Raw genomic sequence first — 21,205 nt, forward strand, 5'->3', positions numbered from 1 at the left:
GGAAAGAAAGTAAACACTGGCCTTCACTTTCCCCTTGCACCTTACAAACTGTGGCACACACAGGTCTGTGTGCTCAGCTCCGTGTACCCTCTGAACCTTCAGTCTCACAGAGCCCAGTTACAAACCTAAGAACGTCCAGCAGCTGGTCCTGATGCCTTTTCCTGGTCTTAAAATCAAGAGGCATACACGGTTAGAAGGGGAAAAGGGATTTTACCTTGGTATTTATTTTAAGGATCCTTAGGTGCACACATCCAGGTCATATGCATCGAGATGTACCCCACCGAGTCTGTCTCTGTGTCTCCCCCCTCCCAACATTGGGTATAACATTATAGATTTTACTAATTAGCATATCTATCAAAGATTCCCCAATGAGAGGCTCAAGTGAGCCCCCCTCCCCAAGGAGCCTTCCCCTGGATGGTTCTATCTTGGTTTACAGAATGTGTTCTGGAGAGGACCTTGGGGTCTGGGGCACACTGATCCCTAGCTACGAAGCTTCTAAAATGTTTCTTTCATCTCTTAGCTTGACAAACAAGTCCAAGAATGTAGGCAAAAAGCACTGAGAGTACAGAAGTTGTAAAAAGGTATAACAGGGGTATAAAAGAATAGGCAAAAAATCTTCATGGCATCAGTCCCACAGAACAAGTTCTAAAAGAAAGGGGCTGTGCTGGAACTCACTTTTCTTTTGCAGCCGATAAACTGCACAGCCAACAATTAAACCATTCTCCTTCCTTCCCAGCTGTATGCGCCATCACATTCTGTCAGTCTCCAAGAGCCAGGATCCACCACAGAGCTCTTCCCTGAGCTGTTCCCTCACGAATGAGGCCGGAGAAGCGCTTGGCTTTTTCCTGGGCACTGTCAGCGCTCATCAAAACAACCACACGATAGCGCTGCCGACTTGCAAAAGAAGGAAACGCTCCGAGCCCAGCTCGAAACCACCCCCAAGGGCAGAACCGAGCTGGAAAAGTCCCTGCTCCCAAAGCAACTGTGGCAGGACAAAAAGATTTCCGGGATCTTCCTCTTCTTTGCAGCACATTCGAATGGCAACACAAACTTATTTCCGCTAATAGATTTTTTAATTCTTGCAGAGTGAGGCTATGAACTTGAAAACATTTGCAAAAACAGAGCTCACGAAAGTGCCAGCTGAGAAAGATCTTGCTGCCTGCAACTGCAGCTGCACCCACGGAACTGCACCACTCCCCCTGCTATCTGCACTTGCCTTCTCAGCTCTAGGTCCCATCACAATCCTTCAGTCTCACAGGATCCAAAACTGAACACAGCTCCTGACTGCTCAGACACTAAAGGTAACAGGACAAAACACTCAACAGTTTGGCTTTTGCATTCGCACTGTAACAGCTCCTTCTCATTCCTGACCATCCCTCTCCTGCCCTGCTGAGCCCTCTGTGTCCTTCCACTGCCCACCCTACACCTCCATTGCTTTGCACTGCCTTCCTCCCATCACCTCCCCTTCAGTTCCCTGCCTCTCCATCCTGGCCTAGCCTTGCCTTGCTCCTCCAATTATTACTTCCCTTCCCTACCTTTCACTTGCCTTTCCTTGCAAAGCCAACTCTTTTCTTGCCTTGCCCTGCTGCCCCTCCCTTGCCTTTTTTGGCCTTGCCTCTCATCCCCTGGCTTGATCTGCCTACAACTTTTTTCCCTGGCCTTGCTTTGCCTTTTCTGCCCCTCCTTTGCTTTGCCTTGCCTTTCATACCCAAACCTTGCATTACTTTACTGACCACCCCGTGTCCTTCCCTTGCCCTTTCTACCACTCCATTGCCTTGCATTGCCTTGCTCACCCATCACCCACCTTCACTTCCCTATGCCTTTTTTCCTGGCCTTGTGTTGTCTTGCCTGCTCCTCCTATGACTCATTTCCTTACCTACCTTGCAGTTGCCTTGCCTTGAAATCCCACCCCTTGCCTTGCGTTGCTCTGCTACCCTTCCTTGCCCGACACTGCTTTCTGTGCCCATTCCCCACCTTGACTTGCCCACTGATTCCTTCCCTGGCCTCGCTTTGCTTTGCTTTCCGCTCTCTCGCCTTGCCTTGCCATGCCTGTCCTACCCACGCCATTCCTGACCATCCTTTGCTTTGCCACTCAATACACACCTTTTTCTGGTGAAACACTGGTGGTTTTAAGGCTGTTCCTGAAATGAGTTCAGTGTCCAACTCAATTCTTTCAGCGCTGCCACGTTGCCACAGGACGTGTTTCTCAAGGCCCAGGATGGTGTCCCAGGCAGTGGTGGGAGGCACAGGGTGGGTCTCCAGCCATCCACTGGTGCCTTCTACCCTTGTCAGCACGTAACGATTGTGTCATGCAATCGATCTGCCAGGCCTCCCCATACTGATATTTAGACCAATGCCCCCCAGACCACAGGGGCTTTACCCACTTGGCCTTCTTGATTGCAGCACATATTTCACAGTCATGGATTACCCAGGATAGAGTGTGTTGGGGAGGATGAAAGTTTGGTAAGAAAGTTTCACAGGTATGTAGGCTTGGCAGAAAGATCTCTGAATGTAGAAACTGGGGATGAGATAGAAATGAAAGCAAGTTTTGATGTAGAGTAAAAGATGTTTTGCTGAAACACTGATCGCTGAGTAACTGAGAAGGCAAAGGCTGGAGATGAGTTGGAAGGAGATTTTTATGAATAGGACAAAGGTATGTGACTACAAACAAAGACATGTTTTTCACCAAGTAAATAAGTCTCAAGAAGAGTATAAGTAAATAGAAAACATGTCTTTACCAAAAAGAGAGATATCACAGGTAAACAAGAAATGTTGATGTAGGAAGAAAAAGAGAGGTCTGAGAATTTTCCATTGTAAGCTTAAATTGTAACTTACTCTTGTGATTGGATAATAATGACTATAATATGGTGATGGTAGTAGCTATGATAGGCTATAGGCAAATGTAAAGGTATTGTGTGTGGTGCTTATTGGTTGTTATGTATTAAGATACTCTGCAAAGAAAAGTATAAAATGCTTTGTAACTTGAACAGAAAGGGCTTCAGGTATGCCCAGAGCTGGAGCTGGCAGCTGTAGGGCTGGCTCTGGATAGCCACTCCCTGAACTGCTGTAACTTCACCTATGCAATAAACAGCTTTCAAGAGAGCCGCCTGAAGTGCAGACATCCTTCGTGAAACCTTCTCCTATAAGAGTGTCCATGGCTAAGCTGGACAACATTTTGTTGTGTCTCTTCCCTGGTGGCCTGAGGCATCATGGGTGCACCAAGCTACAAATAACTCTCCCTTGTGTTTCCAGGCCAGATCTACCTGTGACACTTCAATCTTGGCAGCCTGACCAACCTGTTCGTTGTTGTGATGCTCCTCATGAGCCCAGCTTTTAAGCACCTGATGGACTTTCATGGTCACCTTCTCTACCCGGGCAGCGATGTCTTGCCACACTTCGGCAACCCAGATGGGTTTCCCTCTGTGCTGCCAATTGGCCTTTTTCCATCATGCCAGCCACTCCCCCAGGTCGTTTGCTACCATCCACGAGCCAGTGCAGAGGCAGTGTTGGCCACTTCTCTTGCTCAGCAATATCCAAAGACAGCTGGACAGCTTTCAGCTCTGCAGCCTGACTTGATCCACCTTGTCCCTCGAAAGTTTCCTCAAGTCGCCCAATAGCAGAGACCCTGGTCTGCACTGGTGAGGCATGGAAAATGTCCTCCCTAAGCTCCTTTCTGAGCTTCTGATGGCTCTCTTCAATCCCCTCTTCCAATTTCCCCATATGCCCCATCAGGTCTGTTTCCACAGCCAAGACTTCTCAGGGCATGGGCAGTATCTTCCTATGTCTGGAGCCTTCTTGTCACAGCACCCACTGCCTTGTTTTCCTCATCCCATTGCTGCCTCGCCTGGGAGTGTGCTTGACCAAGTCCTGTGAGTTCCAACCACGCCAGTGTTGCACATTTTAAAAGGTCTGGACTTTTGGTGGCTTGGTTGTTATTTGAAAAAAATGATCTTTAGGACAGCCAGTTCTCCCACATGTTGGATTCCTTGCTCAATGGTTTTCCAAGGGCCTTGCTGCAGGTGGCATGGCCAAAATTCGGATTGCACATTTGAAATTCAGTACAGCCAAGGATTGCTCGCAGACAAAAGTGGCCAGGACAGACTGGTCTGGCCAGCCTTGATCTCACATGGGCTGCCTCTAATCTGCACCTAAAACTTTGTCCTTTCCTTCCTATGGGAAAGAACTGTCATTCTGGTCCCAGAGCCATGGCAAAATGTGGATTGCCTCTCCAAAATTCAATCCACGCAAAGATTGGTCCCAGAAAAACTGCCAGGACAGATGGGTCTGGCAGGATGTGACCTCCCCTGGGCTGCCTCTCATCTGCTCCTGAAACACGGCAGGTCTGTGAAGGCTTTGAGAGTCTTAGGAGAAGCAGGCACGGCAAGGCAAGGCTCGGAAATGGCAGGAGGAAAAGGGTATTCAATCCAGGTGGGGAGGGGAGAGTAAGGTCATGCCAGGCAAGGGAGGGGTTCAAGGGCAAGGCAAGGCAAGTGGTGGCTTTGCAAGACAAGGCAATGAGAGTCCCAGAAGGAGAAGGAAAGGCAAGGCTGGATCTGGACAAATGGGCAGGGAGTTCACGCTGGGAGATGGGTGAGCAAGTCAATGCAAGGTAATGCAGTGGTTGGAAGGGCCAGGAAGGACAGGGATGGGTCAGGAAGGCAAAGGAAGAGACAGTCAGGAATGAATGGGCAATGCAAGGTTGTGTAGGAATGGCAAGGAGATGCCAAGGAGGTGTAGGCCTGGCAAGGCAAGGCCCTGGAGGAAAGCATTGGGCAGGTCAAGGGTGGGGCATGGGCATGCAGGTAATTCAAGGCAAGGGAGGCTCAGCAGGGCAAAGCAAGGCAAGTGAGAGTTCCATTGCAGTATTGCTCCCAGACAAAAGCTGCCAGGACAGAGAGGTCTGGCTCACCTTGACCTCTTGTGGGTCACATGCAATCTACTCCTGAATCCCTGGGGCTAAATGAAGGAAATGGGAGGAGCAGGCAACAAGGCAGAACCGGAAAAATGGGGTGGGGAAGGCAAGGCGGGGGATGGCTGAGCAAGTCAATGCAAGGCAATTAAGTGAAGGAAGGGAAAGAAAAAGATGTTTAGGGGTAAGAAAGGCAGAGGAAGTGATGATCAGAAATGACATGGAAGTTCAAGGCTGGGTAGGAATGGTAAGGCAAGGCAAGGGAGGGATAGATAAAGCAATGACAGTGCAACTCAAAGCCTGCAAAAAAGGGGTGAGGAAGCCATTGTGGGGATGGATGAGCAAGGCAATTCCAGGCAATGCAGTGGTAGGAGGTACAAAGGAATGATGTGGAAGCCAGGGAAAGGCAATGGAAGGTTGGGGTATGGAAGGAAAGGCAAGGGAGGGGTAGGCAAGGCAATGAGAGTCATAGGCCAAAAAGCATTCTGGAAGTCAAGGTGGGGATGGGTTAGCCAGGCATGCAAGGCAATGGAGGGGAAGGAAGGGCACGGAAGAGATACAGATGGGTCAGTAAGGCAATGCAAGTTTTGAGAAGGCAAGGCCAGGCAAGGCAAGGGAATGGATGGGCATGGAAGGCAAAGTCAGGCAAGGAACAGGCAAAAAGGGCAAGCCAAGGAAAGGCAAATACCTTGTATTGCCCTGCATACCAATCCCCCACCTTGACCTACCTACCCTTTTCTTCCCTGGCCTTGCCTTGCCTGCCCCTCCTTAGGTTTGCTTAGCCTTGCCTACCCCAGCCTCGCGTTCCCTTACTGAACCCTCGGGGTCCTTCCCTTGCTCTTCCTGCCACTCCATTGGCTTCTTCACCCACCCCCCACCTTGACTTCCCTACCTCTCATTTCCTGGCCCTGCCTTGCCTTGCTTGCTCCTTCTGTGACTTGCCTTGCCTTGCCCACCCCAATCTAGGACTGCCTTACCTACACTCACATGTCCTTCCCTTGCTCTTCCTACCACTCCTTTGCCTTGCATTGCCTTGCTCACCCATCAGCCACCTGAACTTTCCTACTCTTTTTATAATCTCCTTAATTTGCTGTGCAAGCCTCTCATTTGATTTGCCTTCCCTTGCCTCAACCTTGTCTTGCCTTGCAAACACACCCCAGACCTTGCCCTGCCTACCTTTCCTTTTCCTTCCATTGCCTTACTGTGCATCCCCCACCCTTCTTCGCTGGCCTTGCCTTGCCTTTACTGCCCTGCCATTGACTTGTCTTTCCTAACCATCGCTGGACTTGCCTTTCACTGCCCTGCCTTGCCTATAACATTGGGCCTTCTCTTGCCTACCACTTGACTGCCTTGCCTTGCCATTCCTACCAAACCTTGCTTTTCCTTGCCATTCCTCCCCATCCCTCGCCGTGTCTCTCCTTGCCTACCCGTGTCACGCTTTGCATTGCCATTCATCCCCATCCTGCCTGTAACTGCCTGGCCCTCTCTTCCCAGGTCTTGCCTCACCTTGTGTTCCTCTCCTTCCACCTGCCTTGCCTTTCCTATCCCTCTCTTGCCTCATCTTACCCCTTTCCCTGCTGTGTCATTGCTTTGCCTAGCCTTTCCCTTAATTTCCTTCATTTGCCTTGCCTACACCTACCTAGCCTTGCATACCCCAACCTTGCCTTGCCTTAGCAGCTCCTTCCCCACGTTGCCTTTCTCTTCCCACCCCTCCCTTGCCTTGAATGGTGTTGCATACCCATCCCTCACCTTGACTTCCCTTTCTCTTTCTTTTCTGGCCATGCCTTACCTGTACTGCCTTCCTTGCATACCGCTCCCTTTTCTTTCCATCCCTTTCCTTGCCCTGCCTTGAACTGGCTACAGCTCCCTTGCCGTGCTTTGCCTTTCACTGCCTACCACTCCAGTACCTTCCCTTTCTCTGCCCTGCCTGCCCGTGTCTTGTTTTGCATCATCTTGCACAGCCCTTGCCTTGCCTCACCTGTCCAACCGCAGCCTTGCATTGCCTTACTGACTCCTCTGTGTCCTTCCCTGGCCCCTCCTGCCCCTTCATTCCCTTGCATTGCCTTGCTCACCCATCCCTTGCTCCACCTTGATGCCCCTGTTCTCCTGGCTTTGCCTTGCCTTGCCTGCCCCTCCTATGACTGTCCTTGCCTTGCCCATCTCTCACATGCCTTGCCTTTCTAACCCATCCCTTAACTTGCCTAGCCCTCCCTTCCCTTGCGTTGCCTTTCATACACATCCCCTGCCTTGACTTGCCTCCTCCTTACTTCCCAGGCTTGGCCATGCCTTGCCTCCCTTCCCTTTGACTTCCCTTGTCTTTCCTACCCTTCCCTTGCCTTGCATTGCCTCCTATACCCATTCCCTACCTTGCCTTGCTTTCCCTTTCTTGCCTGGCCTTGCCTTGCCTAGCTCTCCCTGTCCCTGCCTGGCCCACCCATCACTGGACTTACCTTCCTATACCCAGCCTTGCCTACCATTTTGGGGCCTTCTCTTGCCAAACACTCCATTTGCTTTCCCCTCACGGGGCTTGCCTTCCCTACCTCTGCCTTGCCTTGCCCAGAATTGCCTACACTTGCATGGAAGGCAAAGCAAGGCAAGGCAAGGAGTGTAGGCAGGGCAAGGGAGACGTAGGCAAGGGAAGGCAAAACAAGGGTACGTTGGGAAAAACAGGGCAATGGTACTGGGAGCAAGGCAAAACCAAGTGACTTGGAGTGCCTTTCGTTGGGAAGCAAAGGACATTGTGCCAGTGCTGGTGGAGCAGGTGTTAAGGTACCATGGGAGGGTAAACTCCAGCAAGGCTTTTCTGATGAGGCATCTTCTGTGTAGGAGCAATTGCTGGATGCATCTGATACTGGAGTGGTATCCAGGTTTTGGTTGGTAAATTCCTGAATGATGATGGCAATGCTTTTCCATGGAAAGGAAAGAACGTAGCCCGAGGGTTTCAGGTGCAGCTGAGAAGCTGCCTAGTGGAGGTCAAGGGCGGTGGCAACTTTCTGTCCTGGCATGTTTGGTGTGGAAGCACTCCCTCCATTTGTACAGTTAGATGGATACCAATCCATCTTTTGAAGGTGGTCTCTTGAAAGGGTCAATTTGGCACGTGGTTTCTGCTTCTCAGAGGTGGTCTCCTGAAATTCTGGCAGTACAGTTATTTTGGACGAGGTAAGCAGCTGTACTCAGTCTGGGTGTGCAGCTGATGTAGTACCCAGAGCAGGTAATGCCCAGGAACAGTGTTCTGGCACCTGTGAATAGGATCAATTCCCAGATTTTCTATTTTGGAGGAGTGAAGCCTATTTGTTTTGAGATGGGCTCATAGTTCCTCTCTTCATTGGGTGCAGCTCAATGGGAGCAGGTGAAGTTGTCACCAGCAACAGCTTTCTCAGCCAGCCAGCATTTTTGTGAGCTCCATTTTTGCCAAATGTTTTCAAGTTTGAAACAGGATTCTGTGAGAGCTGAAACAATTTACTAGCACCAAGGAGTTCTTGTTGCCGTTTGAATGTGGTGCAAGTAAGAGTTTGTACCTGGAAGAGGAAAATCAGCAAAATCTTTTTGTCCTGACGCCATTGACTGGGGAGCAGGGACGTTTCCAGCTCGGTTCTGCCCTTGGGGGTGGTTTCGAGCTGGGCTCGGAGCGTTTCCTTCTTTTGCAAGTCGGCAGCGCTATCGTGTGGTTGTTTTGATGAGCGCTGACAGTGCCCAGGAAAAAGCCAAGCGCTTCTCCGGCCTCATTCGTGAGGGAACAGCTCAGGGAAGAGCTCTGTGGTGGATCCTGGCTCTTGGAGACTGACAGAATGTGATGGCGCATACAGCTGGGAAGGAAGGAGAATGGTTTAATTGTTGGCTGTGCAGTTTATCGGCTGCAAAAGAAAAGTGAGTTCCAGCACAGCCTTTTCTGTGGGATGTGCTCAACGTAACTCACACCCTTTGAATTGCATCAAACTCCCTGGAGATAGGCAACTTTCCCTCAAGCTCTAGGTACTGTCTACTCTGTCACTCTTGTAGATCTCAAACCCCTTCAAAACGTCCTGCAACTGCTCTCGTACAAAACAGTCCTAGAAAAAGAAGCCAGTGTTTACATTCATCTTCCCCTTGCAGTCTGTAAGCTAGACTGGACACACCAGTGATTCACACCCTCTTTCTCCATTATATATAGCATCACATTCTCTCAGTGTGGCAGAATCCATCGCTAAAGAGAAGCATTTCCAGCTGCAGTTTGGACTGAGAGATGTACCAGGACAGAAAGCATTCGATGACCTTCTCTCTTCCCTGTGATATTCTCAATGCAATCATATTCACATACCTTCAGTGTTGCAGCTATACCTTACAGAGAAGTAAGTGTCAGGACAGAAACGGTTCCTAAATTACCCCCTTCTTCTGGCAGCCTTTAAACTGCTCACGGCATCCTGGGGCTATGTGCCTTCCTTCTCACTCATATGTGCCATCATGTTTTTCCATTGTCACAGGTCTCTTTCAAACATCCAGCAGCTGCTCCCATAAAAAAGGCTCTAGAAGAAAAAGCCAGTGCTGGGCTGCACCTTCCCCTTGCTGCATGCAAGCCACATGAAGCTCCCCAGTGCACTCTGTACTTTCCTTGTCAGCTACATCTCACCAGAATGTTCTCTGAATCTCGCAGTCTAAAGCTGAACAGAATTGTTTCTACGCAGGGCTCAGACAGGACAATGTGCCAGCACAGGTAACTTCCACTGACTTCTCCTGCTGCCATTGATAACTTGGATTTGAAAGGCAATCGAGTGGCAGTCACGCTCCTCTTGCAGCCTGTACCCTGCACACTCGGCCACGGTGGTTTGAGGGTTCTTTCTTCCCCTCATGTAAGGTCATGCACTTTCATTCTCCCCAAGTGTCATACGTCCATCTACTCCTCACACAGAGCACGGTGCTGGCACTGAAGCAGTCCAGCGCGCTGCTTCTGCCAAAACACTCCTGTGCCACGCACTTTCCTTCTCAGCTCTATGTACCATCACATTCTATCAGTCTTGTAGTCTGAATCTAAAAGGAAAAGTTTTCCAACTGCATCTCACACAGGTAACTGTGCCAGGACAACAAGCTTGCTTGGAGCTTGCCCCTTATGCATGGAAACTTGTATTTGCAGCACAGCCAAGTGGCAGTTCTATTTCCTTTACAACCTGCAAAGTGCCATCAGATTGCTGTGCTCTGCATGTTCCTCCTCAGCTGTAAGTGTCATCATGGACTTTACTGCTCAGAATGACCAAAGATGTGGATATACCTCTCACACAGATATAATGTGCCAGAACAAACACATTTTCTTCTCATCGCCCAGATTGCAGTGGTTTCTTGAAGGGCTTAGAGGTTAAAGAACTAATTCAGGAAGTGCTTCTCTCCTGGCACATGTTGTTAAAATGCTGCCGAAACAAAGACGTACCTAGCAAGTGCTTCTGTTCTGACACATATTTGTGTACAAAAGCATATTCACGCTTCGGTATCTGCAAATTAAAAAGTGCATGATCTTACCTGAAGTCAAGCAGAAAATTGCAGAGCAGCAGAGTGAGAACGCAGTTCAAAAAGGAAAGAGGTCTCCACTTGTGGTACAAATGCAAGTTTCCATGTGTAAGGGGCATGGTCTGAGCAAGCTTCTTGTCTTGGCGTGTTTATCTGAGCGAGATGTAACCAAAAACTTTTCAGTTCAGAGTTGGGCTAACAAGAGAGACAGAATGTGATAAGGAATGTGCATAGCACAGGCATGTTCGACAGTAGCAGTTCTGGACTGCTGCTGTGCTGGCACACTGTGCTGTGCGAGAAGCACGTGGACACTTTGGACTCTGTGGAAAGGAAGAGGTGATGCTTCATAAGGCTGAGAAAAAACCTGCAGAGCACCACGGTTGTGTGCGCAGTGTACAGGCTGCAAGAGGAGCCTTAGTGCTTGTCTGAGGCTCCCACTCTGTCCATAATAAGTTCAAACTCCAGCAGCAGAGGCAAAGAAGGCTGACTGTTGCACTGAAAGCCCATCCTAGATGAGAAATCAGCTCTCCTGTGTATGTGTCCTTTTGAATTCTCAGTCGTACAAGGACAAACAGCTCTGTTATGAATTTTCACTGAAGAAAGCATCACACTTCCCCTGAGCAAGGAGGGGTTTGTCCCAAATCTGACAGGACACTCCTGGGTATGCTCAGAAAGCTTACTTGCTCTGTAGGGGCCAGGAGATGTCACTGAGAGCCTTAAAATTCATAAAATAAATGGAAATGGACAATTCAGATAATTACAAATCAACAAGTTCCCACAACCACCAATACGATGCAAGTGCTTCTCAAGAAGTTACAAGCAAGAACTCAGATGGACCTGATGCTATGGAAGGAGTTATGCTCTAAGACCAAAAATGCAACTAAGTTCAGAGACAGTAGTAAAAAGATGCCAAATGTGTTGTGTAAATAACCCAAATCCAAAGAAAGCTGCCCATAAGTGATGTGAAAAGAGGAATACTTCCCAGGCAACACTGGCAGATAGATTTCTCTGAGTTTCCAAAATGTAAACAATAGAAATATCAACCTGTTTTAGTGGATGCCTTTTCAGGATGGTGGGAGCCTTCCCTTGCCACACCAATCATGCTAGGGAAGTCATGATGATACATGGAAAGGACTCTACAAGTTGACAGTTGTAAAGTAGGTACGTTTATTGCGGCGCCGGACGCGTGGGGAGTAACCCCCAAAAACCACACGTGCCAACTGCGGTACTCAGCCTGAAATAAATCTGGTTACAAATTGCACGTGCACCAGGTTACACAATAGGCCTGTACATATTCATCGTCTGTCTCTGCTCTGTATTATAATTAGCTCAGCATCTTATTACGCCTGTGCAGTGCTGCCTGGTGGTTGTGGGCCGGGGTCTCTGGGATGAAGTAAACGCTCTACCTCAGACTTAAACTCTTCACCTTGCTTCCTTGCGCATGCTCTCTGAGGTCCTGGTCCAAGCCCAAACCCCAAAGCTGGTTCAGGCCGGTTCCAAGGTCCGAAAGCAGGATTTCTTGGTCATGGTTTCTTCATCTTACCAATGGTCTGGCATCCTATCCTTATCCTCCCCTATGTGCTTCCCCTTTGCCAGGCCAGCATAGCAAATATTAAGCAAGCAGTGCATTGTTTAGCAAGCAGCTGCAAAGTTTTGCCATACTAGCGGTAGCCACAATCAGCAATTAACCTCTTAAAGCCTGAGCCCCCTGTATCAATGAAAGTACTGTTAAAGGAAACAGTCCCTAGACTTGGAATTCCTGAATGATTGTCCTCAGTCAATGGGCCCCATTTTATTTCAGAAGGAAATCTTTTACTGTCCAAGGATTACCGAAGTTCCTCCCCTTTAAATGGGATTTACACACTCCCTGGAGACCACAGGCTAGTAAAAGGCTGGAAAGAATGAATCAAGATTCTTTAAAAAAATTATTAATTTTTTTGCCAGGAAACTCAGCTCAAATAGGTAGATACCTCACCCATGCGAGTAAGGATCACTCCATGAGTCACAGAAGGAGTGAGTCCTTTTGAAATATTACATGGGAAGCCATATCTAAGTAATGGTATGGACAATTGAAGTGATCAGATGATTGATGCTAAAGGGAAAGGCCTGATAAAAGATTATTTGTTTTCTCTTTCTTTTGTTCTATCATCTTTACATAGGTAGTCAGTGAGCACATTTGTCCCTGGATATGTCACTACACAACTTTCAACCTGGAGACTTGGTTTATATTCCCAAGTGGAAAACTGGGCTGCTGAAATAAAAGTGGAAAGGATCTTGCATTGATCTGGCTCAATTATTTTAGTAGCTCCATTGATGCCAGTTTGCTGTTAAGCTGTTGTAGGATTCAGTGTTTACATGAGTGTTCTTTCAGGTTATAGAATTGACTCTGTTTTTTTCAAAAATTAAGTCTGTCAGAGAGGGATTGTTTCCTGAGGAGCCCTGGCTGCTGTGGTCCAGGGGCAGAGCTGAATGCATCCCCCAGCAGCTCTGGGCACGAGGGTTCATGGGTGCAGCCACCCTGGCTGGAGCTGCTGTCCCGGCTGTGCCACCTTGGGGCAGGAGGGGGCCAATGTTCTGAATTCCCATCTGGAGCCTCACAAGCTCACAGGACCAGGTGTGGACCCTCATGTGAAATGTGAATGTGGTGTCCTTCAGGAGTGAAAAGGGGAGTGCAGTGTTTTCTGGGGATTTTCCTTCTTTGTTAGATCTCTGAGATTCACATGACCTTTAGCAGCCAGTTGGGAGGATTTAAGCACACGTTTAAACTCAAGCACTTGCCAACTGCTCTCCTGAGGTGTGGCTGGAATCCCACCTGTGAGCTCCTGTTCCCACCACAATGGAGAAAGCAAATTTTTTTTATTTGGTGATGAAAGCAACTCAGGAGTTGCACTGATGTTCAGCACCTGTTTTAACCTCAGGTCCCACTGCATCCTTACCCAGGCTGTCACATAATGGAAAGGATACATCAAACCAACCCCATAAACATATCCTGCACCTCTCTTTATTTGGCCTGAAATGACAGTACAGGATCCTGCTGGGCCATCTCTGCTGCTCTGTATGGGAACCACGGTGGTGTCTTTACATTCCAGGATAAGGATTTTGTTATTTTTTTAAGTGACTTCGGAGCCACCTTCAGGCTGGCTGTGCTGAGCTGGTTCACTGCACAGCTGGTTGAACAGAGGAAAACAGCAACCTCCACTATTTCCTTGGGTATTTTCTCATTCCTGTGTAGCTCATTTAAGTTATATTCTCACCATCTGGCAAGCAGAATCTACCACTTAAGCTTGGGCTTTGGTCTAATAGTCATAAATATCAATACTGAAAGTCTTTCTGAGGTTTGGCTCAGGCCATATGCATTTTATGAAACTGCCTCTGGCTACTGTTTAAATTTGCTTTTTTTTCTCCCTCTGTTTGTCTTGAGTGTTGAAACTCTGAAAGAGGCTGATGGGTTGTCCCCCCTCAGTTTGCTCCCTCCTCTGTGGGGTATGGTTAATGTTTGCTTCTTGGCTTTGCAGAGGAGAAATTCCATTAACACACACCCAGACTTGCACTGCTCCTGTTGGAAACCAGTGAAAAGCTTCCTGCTGCCTGATCTTGCAGGTGGCCATCTGGTTCTTGTTGCATGGGCAGCCTGTGGGTTTGTCAATTCACTCTCTAGAACCCTAATTACCCAAAGCAGTGATGATGGTATGAAGAACACATTTCCCACCTGGGGCTCTATATCCAGCTCTGGGGCCCCCAACACATGAAAGATGTTGACCTGTTGGAACCGTCAAGGTCTGGAACCCCTCTGCTCTGGAGACAGACTGAGAGAGATGGGGCTGTTCAGTCTGGAGAAAACTCTGGAGAGACCTTAGAGTCCCTTCCAGTGTCTGAAGGGGCTCACAAGAAAGTTGTAGAGAGACTTTGGACAAAGGTTTGGAGTGACGGGACAAGGGGAGAATGGCTTCACACTGAGGGAGGGCAGGGTTAGATCAGATATTGGGAAGAAATTCTTGTCCACGAGAGTGGTGAGGGCCTGGCACAGGTTGCCCAGAGCTGTGGCTGCTCCACCCCTGAAAGTGTCAAAGGGCCAGGTTGGACAGGGCTTGGAGCACCCTGGGCTAGTGCTGGGATAGTGGGTCCATGCCCAAGGCAGGGGCTGGAATGACATGATGTTTGTGGTGCCTTCCAACCCAAACCAGTCTGTGATTCTGTGATTTATTGCTGGAGATTCTGTGCTTTTCACTCTGAAGGCTGGAAATGTGATTTTCAAGTGGGTGGCAGCTTTCACAGTTGAAGGCAAAGCTGCTGCTCTGTGTGGCTGCTTTTCACCTCTTCCCTTATTCTCTCTTCTGCCTTTTCTTGTGTGAGGCTGCTTCTATGGTTCACCTTTTCTGGTGAAATGAGCTGTCACACCAAACTGAGGGAAAGGGAACAGGGGCAAGAGAGGTGTTGCAGTCCTTAGTTTGCAGATTTCATCCCTAAACCCTGTGCAGAAAACACAGCACTGTCTGTAGGGCAGCAGGGCCTGCAGATTTTTATTGCCTACAGCAGTTTCTATGAATACAGGACTTCACAGAGAAGATTCACACAGTGCTGTGCTTCTTGTAAATGGAATTGGTTCTATTCTTGCTAGGTAGCAAGTGTCAGCTTGAGAAGGAAATCACAAAATCACGGAATCTCCTGAGCTGGAAGGGGCCCACAAGGATCATCGAGTGCAACTCCTGCCCTGCACAGGACACCCCCAACAATCCCACCCAGTGCCTGAGAGCGTTGTCCAAATGCTCCCTGAGCCCTGGCAGCCTGTGACCACTGCCCTGGGACCACAATCTGGGGTCCAGATTGGATTGAGTATTAGTTCAGGTGTACGAGATACAAATTTTGTAGTAAAAAAGGAAAATGTTGATTGATTGCATAGGGTGTTGTACTGCGTTTTGTAATTTGATGTTTACAAAAATATTTGATGGATGTCTATGAAGTTGCAGGTGCTAACATTCTTGTGGAGCTAACTTTTTGTATTTAAATCGAGAGAAGCATGATTTAATTTCACTTAAAATGTACTCTTTTGCCCATTACACCTTGGAGGGATGGATTCTAACCTTCTAAACATTAAAAAAAGCGCAAACCAAATTGTGACTAAGTGTAGGTGGAGCACCTGACCCAGTGAAAGTCAGATAATCTCTTACTGATATCCACAATTAGCAGAGCTGTTGCAATCAAGACCTAGAAATAGAGACATTGATATTAAATACAGGCAGCTCAAGAACCTAGCAGTCAAGATAGAGAATAATTTTCTTCACCAACACATTTTTTTTTCTTTTGTTTTTTCACTTTAAAGTGTGTAATTTAATAAATACAGATGTATTTGAAACTCACGTCATATCCTACCTAGTTTATGACAAGTGTGTGGCAGATAAGACTTTTCCACTTAAAGAGCTGTTGAGCTGGAGTGGAAAAAAGGTTTTATGGAACAAGTGTGACAGAACAAAAGGGATGAAAGGGCTTTTGTTCTTTTTTGCTTGTTTAGTGGTATGAAAATTCTGGCAATGACATCGCTTCTGGGCTGAAGGAGCAGTGGAATATAATCCTTTTTTAGGTGTTCATGGTATATAGTTACAGCATAGAGGAGAAGCCTTACTGGAAAGTTGTTTTCTCCTGGCATGGCTCACCTGTGATCTGCTGGGGTGTGAGGCAAGGACAGCTGCAGGTGCAGGTGAAGATGGAATTGCATCTTTGAGGAGAGGAGAGAGGGGAGGGGAGGGGAGGGGAAGGGGAGAGGAGAGGAGAGGAGATGAGATGAGATGAGATGAGATGAGATGAGATGCCCCCCCTTGCTGAGGGGGCAACAGCTTTGCCATGCAATTGTGCAAGATACCCAATACTTTCCTGTTTCTGCATCAGGAGAAAATCATCTGGGCCAACAGCTTTGCCATGCAATTGTGCAAGATACCCAATACTTTCCTGTTTCTGCATCAGGAGAAAATCATCTGGGCCAAAGCTTTTTAGGGAAGCAAAGGGTGGAAGAAGCCACTTCCTAGAGCAGCCAATATCCTGATAGAGATGCAATTTTTTATTTTTTTTTTTTTTTTAAGAAAGAAGTTTAATTCTGTACTGAGGTGAAAGTTAGCTGGAACTTTGCTGGCCTTCTTCTGCTCAGTTCTTCCTCAGTTCTTTCTCTCCTCTGACTGAAGACCTGCAAGGCTGACCAAGCCACCCAACTGAGTGACCAGCCCAATACTAACTGAGTGTGCTGTTCTCAAATAGATGGGTGTAAACTTCAACCTGAGTAAAAGCTGTTGAGAAAGTCACAAATCATATCCCATTCTGCAAGTCAAATTCTTGGCTGTTTTCTCACTAACTGTAGATTACTTTAAAATACACTTTAAATGTCTAATTTTTCATACCAGCAAATTCTTGGTACCATAAGAGAAACTTTGTGCCAAGAGGGTGCTATGAACAAACGGCAATGTTTGCAGATGCAGATTTTGGCTTCCTTCAGATGAAGTTATCTTTTCATTTCAAAGCTTAGTGGAAGGATTTTCGGGTTTATCATGATCAGGTATACAAGGGCCATCCCTCTGCTACAGCTGCAGCATAAGGACTTGAGCTGTTGAAGCACTAAATTAAAGTTTTCCTTCCCATTTAGCTGTCATTTTCCCCTCCCTCTTAATTCTTATCTTTAAAACGACAGTTTAAATATTTGCTCACTTGTGGTAAAAACATTGCTATGCTTATCCTGTTAAGCTACTTATCTGAAAGGCAGAAAGCTGAGATGATCAAGAAAACTGTTAGGAGAAGGAGGCCTAAAAGAGAGGTGGAGAGGGACTTTGGACAAGGACCTGGACTGACTGGACAAGGAGGAACAGCTTTAAGCTGAAAGATGGTAGATTTAGATTGGATATTAGTAAGAAATTCCTCCCTGTGAGGGTGGGCAGGCCCTGGCACAGGGTGCCCAGAGAAGCTGTGGCTGCCCCTGGATCCCCGGCAGTGTCCAAGGCCAGGCTGGATGAGGCTTGGAGCAGCCTGGGCTAGTGGAAGGTGTCCCTGCCCAGGGCAGGTAGGTGGAAGAAAATGGTCTCCCAGGTCTCTTCCAACCCAAACCATGCTGGGGGTCCAGTGTATGTTCTTCAGCTGGCCAAAGGTGAGGAGGGAGAAGAAGAAAGGGAAGCACAAGACACCAGCTCCCTAAGGAAGGTTTGCAAGGGTAAGAAGAGCCTCGCAATGAGGTTCAGAGTGGATCCCCTTGCTTTCTAACCTCCTTACAAAGCCCAGATTCAGCTAGGTCTAATCTTAACCTCAGATTTTGACAATGGTTTATGTTTAATGGAATTATCTATACAAAGTTTATAATAGTTAATACTGAACAGCTACATAGATTTTTTCTTTATTATTAATTCAGCATGTTATCAATCACTTACAGATGATCTGTTGCAACTAAGAAATCTCTCTGTCTTGGGTGTGAAAGCACCTCTTAATTTCAAGTAAGGGATCTCAAACTTTGAGTGGTGCCCTAGTTCAAGGGGAGAGTCACTGGTATGCAGTCCAGCTGCCACTCAGGGACAGCTCAAATTTGGCTTATCCTGATGGTAATATTTATAGAGTGAAGTAGTTGGCTGCTAGTCAATAGTATTGAGAAGATGGGTGTCTTTGTTTTAGTTCTGTTATCATCTTCTGTACATTAGTTATCTTGCATTTTTGGGTTTTGAAACCACCTTTCAAAATATTTTTCCAAGGCACTTTCACTTCCTTGTACATAAGCCAGGAGTTTTCCAGCTCACAAGTCAACCCCATATAAGCATATTCACTTCCCTGTACCTGAGCCAGAAACTTTCTAGCTCACAGATCCACCACAGGGCGTGGAGCCTGTTGCTCCACAGTCAGCCTGATCCAAAGTATGGCTGAGGGTCAAGTGTATCTGTAAGAGGCACAGCAGCAATATTTATAAAACTGCCTTGGGGCCTCAGCTGTCATCTCTCTCTGTCACTGATTATGTTCCTTTATTTGTGACTTTTTTTTTTTTCAATAGACAGGAGAGTTTTCTTCTAGTTACAAAATTCAGAGTCAGCACATGAGTGGTTTCCAAGCAGTGGCTGGAGTTACTAAGCAGATAGGCAGAAGTGACAACTCTTACTGGCTTTAGGCAAAGGACTTGGGTTCCCACCTGGCTTTTTGGTCCTTTCTTCAGTTATGTAAGACTGTGGTGCATATATGAGCACATTTTGTTGGATACCCCATCAGAAATGCCACATGGGTCTGTTCCAGCTACTGTGGCTGTGTTCAGCAAAGCCTGGTCCTCTCTCACCACAGGTTTTCCAGCAGGAGGCCTGAAGCTGGGTGAAGGGAGCTCCTTTCAGCTTGCCTTCCTGCACATCTCCTTTGCTTGCCCATCAGGCCTTTTTGGCTTCCCTTACAGCAGGACTCTGTGCCCCGTCAGTTGGTGCCGAGGGAACCAGGGGCTGTCCTTGGCCCTCGGTCAACAGAATCCCTTGTGGAGCAGGTTAAAGTAACTTGCAAGGGAAAGGGAGGCAACAGAGGCCATGTTTTTGTGGTTTCCTTTTCTTGGAGAACAAATGGGATCTTGCATGCAATGCCAGGTCTGAGCAGGGTGGTATTGCCCAGGCTGTAAATCAGAAGTGAAAAACCTCTGGATGCAATTGAGGGTAAGCTGGGAAGAGGAGAAGAAATGAGATACTGAGGATGTTTTATTATGGCAGGAAAGAAGATGAATGCAATGGTACTATTTGTGTATCCACTCTCTCTCTCGTAATTGTTTCAGCACTATGATCAGACCCAGTCTGGCAGAAGTTAGAAGTCCTGGAGATAATAAATTTTCCACAACTTGGGAGAGCAGTGGGAACAATTGGGTAGAGGAAACAAGCTCAAGTTAATACTTCTGTCCAGCAAAGGCAACAGCAATAAACTTTTATAGATAACACAAATTGATAGGAAAGGTATGGTTGTTCTAACCAGAAAATCACCTCTGAGTTAGTCACTGGGCACCAAAAGTCTATCTTTCACACACAAAGCTGCAAGAAACTGGGCTTCACACGTTCCAGGGTGTGTGGTTCCATTACTGTAAGGTGAACAGGCCCCAGCTGATGGCCTCAGGGACAGCCTCCCTGGTACTGTTGAGGCTGAATTGTAATAACCCCCAGAGTTCAGACATGCATGGCCCTGCAGCATCCTTCCAATCCAAACCATCCTGTAACTGCATGATGATTCTATGATTCCTGGCCCTCTGCAAGCATCCTTTGCTTGTTTATGTGTAACTTCCTAGTTTGATGGTGGGATGAACCACCCAACCTTGAGGCAGTCCTCCCAGCACTGCATTTTGCAAAACAAAATGGGGACACCCAGATGCACCGTTGCTGTGTCACCCTGGGCACCCCAATTGTGAAAGCAGAGCCACCACGGCTGTGAGGTCAGAGCGTGGGGATGGAACGTGGCACCCCACATTCCACACTCCTCAGCTGACCTGCTGCCTGACCCCCAAGGCAGCAGGGAGGAGACAATGGGCCCTGAGGGTTTGCTGCAAACCCCAGTCCAGTAACTGTTGGCTGTTGCACTGGGCAGACATCCCCTCATACCCCTGAGGAGGTAGAGCTGAGCACGGAGGGATGGCGAGGAGAAAGGCTCACCAGACAAGCCGTTACGAGCCTTCCAAACAGTACTTGGAGCATGAGACTGATCAACCACTGGCAGAGGTGACTGTGGAGCTCAGCAGCTGCCCAATGAGCTGGTACGAAGTGGGCTGCTCCTGCCCAGGGTGTCAGGTTGGAACAGTAGGATGGGTGTGGTGTAACGAGGTCAGTGGGGTTAGAGCAGCCTGGGGAAGCTGACAGGTTTTCTGAAGACCAGCCCTGTGATGTGTTAAGTCCCCTTTCTGTGGGGATGGGTCCCAGCTGAAGAAGAGAAGAGACTCAAGAGACAGGCTTAACTTTTCTCTGGTTTCTTTTCCAAGGGATGCTCTTCAAGCTTATTTGGCAACTGGCAGGTGCCCTTGTCTCCCTGGGGAGAAATCTTCTGAGCACATGCCATCCTCACAGAGTACATACTACATGTTTCTACTCTAGACAGGGGACAGGATGGGAATGCCTGAGGGCCAGTGCAAGCCAAGGGGAGAGCAGAGGGTGTTCCCTAACCAGCAGCCTGGTGCTCTCACTTGGATGATGAAGCTTGAGCACTGCTTGTGCTGAGGCCAGTCTCCAGCAGAGCCAAGAGCAAAGCCCCTTGGCAGCGTCACTGGCACACCAGAGCCAGAGCCTCCAGCTTTGGCTGCAGTAGGACAAACTGCTGCCTAGCCAGGTGCTCGCGGGAGAGCCAGGCATCTGCAGGGAAAGGGTTTTCCCCAGCTCTGGTAAGAGTTTGTGCAGGTGTGGGAGAGCTCTGGGACCAAAGTCAGACAAAGCTCCTGTGCTTCCTTGATGTGAAGGGGTTTGCCTAAGGCTCAGATAACTGACAGCAGCAGGGCTCCCTGTCTTTCAGGCAAAAGATGGTCCAGCAGAAGAAGAGCTTTAAAGTCTTCATCTTGTTGTTCTCAGTGGCTCTTGGTGAGTTTTCATGAGCAAAAAACTGAGAGTGACAGCCTGGCTGTGCTGGACACCAGCTTTCCTTCGGGGCCATTAGGTGTGGAAACTCCTGTGGCCCAAGGGCTTCCTGAGTGTGCCCTTGACTGGGACTGGCTTGTGGACCACCAGTAAGATTTCCAGGTAGTCTCACAGCCATGCTACTGGTCTGGCCACTGGACTGGATGGCTTGCTGCAAGGTTGAGAGAGAAGGGCATAGGTATTTCCAAAGCTGAACTGGGGATGCCCAGAGGGGAGGGGCTGTGCAAGGGGA

This window comes from Corvus brachyrhynchos, unplaced genomic scaffold (assembly GCF_000691975.1).
Source record: "Corvus brachyrhynchos isolate BGI_N302 unplaced genomic scaffold, ASM69197v1 scaffold67, whole genome shotgun sequence".
Lineage (NCBI taxonomy): Eukaryota > Metazoa > Chordata > Aves > Passeriformes > Corvidae > Corvus > Corvus brachyrhynchos.